The following is a 4,998-nucleotide window of genomic DNA, read 5'->3' on the forward strand; positions in this document are numbered from 1 at the left end:
CACACACACACACACACACACACTGCTCATGTTCACACACTGGCTTCTATAAAGATTTCTTCTGTCCCCATCACTTCTTTATAGTAGGGTGAACTCCTATGAAGAAAAGCAGACGCCTGTGACTTTTTTTGCTTCAATTTTATCGATAGCAGCAGTAAGCCTACAAACAATGCCTAGCCAAAAGCCCTACAATACATTCACTGCATACGGGGCGGAAAATTCCAGTCTTTATTTTGACCAACGAGTTCAGCTTTTCTTCTGCCTATCTTCAGACCTTTGAATGGTACTGGTACATTAAACAGTGACGTCCAAAAGAAACTTGAAAATGTAATACCCAATCATCGCGTCAAAGCCCTCCACTACCCCTTCATGCAGCATACCTATTTTTAAGCTAAATAAATTCTCCATTATCTGCTGACACGTTAATGTTTCAACTATTTTAAGAGACGCCCGAGATATGGTCACTCAAAACTGACTTTTAAAAATCAGGCTTGGCAAAATTGTGCGAAATCGAAGAGACGTAAAATTGTCATAGATGAAATTATATTAATAATGTGTCAGATGAAGCACAATTTATTTAGTTTTAAATTGGTATGCTGCATGAGTGGGTAATGTAAAGCTTTAACCCGATGATTGGGTGATATGATTATATTTTCAAGTTTCTGTTGGACACCACTGTTTACTGGTGTTGCCTGATAACAATATCTAAAACACTCGGGCATACTTCTGGTTCATCGTGGATGGAAAGCACCATTTAGCTCTTTTTATTGAATTTAGAAACAATGAAGGACAAGAAGGGAGCTTTTGCTTCTAACTTCTACCCGTTTTGTGAGACTTGTGGATTGTCCTTCATGTGCACGCCAACAGTGTGTATATGTTCATCGGCGCAGCAAAGTTTGTTTTTTGTGTTTTTTTACAGAGTTTAGAGCCAAGACCATGATAGTGCCCGGTCTAGAATATTATAACTGTCCCCGTGGTTTTATGAACCCCGCATAATTTAGAAAAGTTTGATCTTTTGTTTTGTTTTTTGTTTTTCCCATAATTTCTGATTATTTTCCTTTATTATTCTTTGTTAAAATTAACAGAATCGCATAATTTCACCTTTTTGGGCTCAGTTTGCATAATTTCAGAATATTCTTTTTTCTTAAAACGACGGGGACGGATTATAATTATCATGATTCAAGTCTATGGAATGGCAATACCAAAGATTCTCTTCTACTAGTAGCAGTAGTAGAAAATCTTTGGCAATACTGGTACATCCCATTTCTTTACTACTCCTGGGGTGGTTTGAATTTTTTTCTTTTTTTTCCCCCATGTGAATCTTGCTTTTTCCCCCGGCACTAAATATATTATCTTTACCGTGTCGTCAGTGTGCTAATCTTTTCTTTAGCTTGTCTTGAAATAGCTCTAAAAATATCACTTTAGGATTATACCATTCCATGATACTCTCTTCCCCCTTAACAGCGACTTCTTCCTCGCATGGCGTCACTCCTTGGCTTGATTTCGTAACCATGGTAACACTTGTCATGGCATATCCCTTTGCTTGGCCAACCCTTTTCTTTTTCACCATTCTTTCTTTTAGTTATTGTATTGTACCTCTTCTAGCACTTTATTTCAGACTCAGTGACACAAACCGCTCGCTCTTTATTAGACTAATTTTATCCCACCTTTTCCGGGTGGTAACCATCTTTCTATCAGATGTTATGTGTGAATGTCACTGTCTAGCGCCCTGCTTCAACAACGCTTTCTATCCTCCACCCCCCCCCCCCTCTCTCTCTCTCTCTCTCTCTCTCTCTCTCTCTCTCTCTCTCTCTCTTCTATCTGTCTCGGTCTCTCTCTTTATTTATATATCCATCTCTCCCTCTCTCTCTCTCTCTCTCTCTCTCTCTCTCTCTTTCTCTCTCTTTCTCTCTCTCTCTCTCTCTCATTATCACTTTCTTGGTCACCTCTTTTTCACTCAATTTCAATCATTTATTTTACTGACTGCGACGTGTATTTTTGACTTGACCAAAATAAATAAACTTGGCAGAGTTTTTGAACAGAGGGTTTTTAGTCAATTTAATGTGTGATTTAAATAACGTAAGTCAGTACGACTTGACTTCACTAAGCATTACACATAATATTATCATGAGAGACATTGTTCATTATTCATTGTTTCAGGAAGCAACATCCCTGCTTTCGGGACCTGTCCATTGATGCTCCGTTGCTCTCTTCAAAATGTCGCCGAGGGTTTCTGCACTAATTGTGCAAGTGCGTATCTGGTTGAACATTCTCCTGTTCTATCCTGTAAGGAAGCCGGATTTCCCACTTCCTCTTCCTCTTCCTCTTTGTATTCCCATCATGAGAATCAGTTTAGTTTTAGTAAGAGTTTTACTGTGCTTGCAACACAAATAGGTCAAATGTGTGCCGAAGATTAGGGGAGTCAATAAAGAGTAATAATAATAATAATAATAATAATAATAATAATAATAATAATAATAATAATAATAATAATAATAATAATAATAAAAAAATAATAATAATAATAATTACAATGTTCTATCCGCTAAGTACTTCATTTAGAGAAATTTGATGTCAAAGATAATAATAATAATAATAATAATAATAATAATAATAATAATAATAATAATAATAACAATAATAATAATAATAATAATAATAATAATAATAATAATAATAATAATAATAATTACAAAGTTATATCTGCTAAATACCTCATTTTGAGAAATATGATGTCAAAGATTTTGAATTTCACATCATATCAAGCTTTTTCGAACGCAATTCGTTGAATATCTTGATGACGACTCCAAATACTTTTACGACTTTGATAGAGCGGATAGAATATTTGATTTTTGATCTCCCTGGTCTTAGGGACTCAAAACGGCCAAAAATATTTTTTTAAAGAACTTTCTAATTTTAAGGTAGCGAATTATCACCACTCATCAGCATGTTTGATGGAAACTTGGAGTAAAAATTGTTTTTCGTGTTCAGTATACCACGAGATCTTGTGCAGGGTCGGCCTGGGGTGGGGGAAATGATAATTTAAAAAAAAAAAAAATTTAGTAAGAGTTTTACGGCACTTGAAACACAATAAGGTTATATAAGTGCCGAAGAATAGAGGTGTTACAAGAGAGTAACATACACAAAAAAAGAAAGAGGAGAAATAAGGACGATATATGTTTGATAGGAAAGAAGCAGCAAACCACACTAGAACACCCGCCAACCACCCACGAATGAGAATGCAACATCCCTGCAAAAAGACCCCCCCCCCCCCAAGATACTCGATAAAAAACTCTCCCCATTTGGGAATCGAACTCGGGTCTCTTGTATGTGAGGACAAGCGCCAAATCGCTACACCACAGACGCCAGTGACTGGAATTGACTGAAATTGTGTCACGGCGAGGTGTAGTCAGGCGCTCATCAAATTTTTGACGTGTGGAGTTATTGGTATCATCTTAAGGCTTGTTCATTTGTCTTGCTTTCGATGGCAAAATGCCCATTTTCAGTAACATCTTAGATGTTATAGCACAGAAATGTGTTTCAAATGGACATAAAAGGCAATGAGCCAAAACATAAAAATTCGATAAAAATTTCCAAACAATCAGAGAAAATGTCGATTTCTTCGATTTAAGTATTTTGACGAGCGTCTGATCCCACTGAGTCGAGACATACAGTTTAACACGGATAACTCGAATTCATCGAGACCGGTCTCGCTGTACGAAGGATCCGTAGTTCGAGAGATATCTTTCAAAGATAAAGAGGAAAAACCGGAACCGCAGGAACAGTTCAACGAACGCGTGATTTCAAGTCTTCTGTGTTCGACCTATCCGTGTTATAGTGTATATGAATTGCTTTGACCCTACCTGTCAGGGCCAGCCTGGGCTAAGAGGGATACAACATCCCAGTACACAGACCGAAGCACAATAATAAGGGAAAAAAATCTCCACACACAAGAATCGAACTCACATCTTCACATTTCGTCTACTTGCAACAGTGAAACACCCTACCATTACTACACCACAGACATATGCCGCCAGTCTCCGGAAACTAACTCATATCTCCTGCAGGTAACAGCCAAGAGCCTAACTATTTAATCACACCACATACGCAGGTTCCAATCACCTGCTCAGTAATATTTATAGTCAGTTTAGTTTTAGTAGAGTTTTTACGGTGCTCGCAACTACATAAGGCATAAGGTCATATGAGCACCAAGGGGTGGATGTCAACAGAAAGTCCTTAACCTACAGGGAATCAGACTTACTCTGCTTACCTCTCTAGCTTCAACAGCACAAAGTCTGCTTCGATAAGGCACCCCGGAAACTGCGGGTCACAAGAGAGTAACTAATATACAAAAGAAGTAGAGAAAAAAATGACAATGGTAAGAATTAGGAAAGAAAAGGCAGGGGTTCCCTGTTGTAGGACAGGCACAGTTATAAGCGTGACACGAATCCGCCCATTTACAATTCTACTGGGCATGAACGAGAAATGTCCCCCCTTGGGAATGGCCTTGAGACACTTCAGTCAGTGCCACCGCCCCACAATAGTAAAGTAATAATACAGTAATATAGGGGTTTTTTTAATGAGACCGGGTTTTTCAATGTCTTCCTTTTTAGTACAATTTACCTTGAGCAAGGAGAAGAAAATCGACAGGCTAACAGTCGTTTAGCGCAAACAGCAAACTTAATACACTAAACAACAACAAAAAAACCCAAACAAAACAAAAAAACAAGGAAATGCAACCAAAAAACATCCAACTCATTGCATTTATTCCGTCAGTTCACCTGACCGTGTATTGCTCCGGGGTGTTAAGGACAAGAAAAGGTGAAAAAAAAAAAGAAAAATTATAGTCATTGCCTCGGATCATCATCATCATCATCATCATCATCATTATCATGCCAAGATAGAAGAACAGTGAAAAAAAAAAGAAAAAGAAAAGAAAAAGATAAAAAAAAGAAAAAGATAAAAAAAAGAAAAAGAAAAAGAAAAAAAAGAAAAAGA

Source organism: Aplysia californica, unplaced genomic scaffold, assembly GCF_000002075.1.
Source record: "Aplysia californica isolate F4 #8 unplaced genomic scaffold, AplCal3.0 scaffold00191, whole genome shotgun sequence".
NCBI classification, from domain to species: domain Eukaryota; kingdom Metazoa; phylum Mollusca; class Gastropoda; order Aplysiida; family Aplysiidae; genus Aplysia; species Aplysia californica.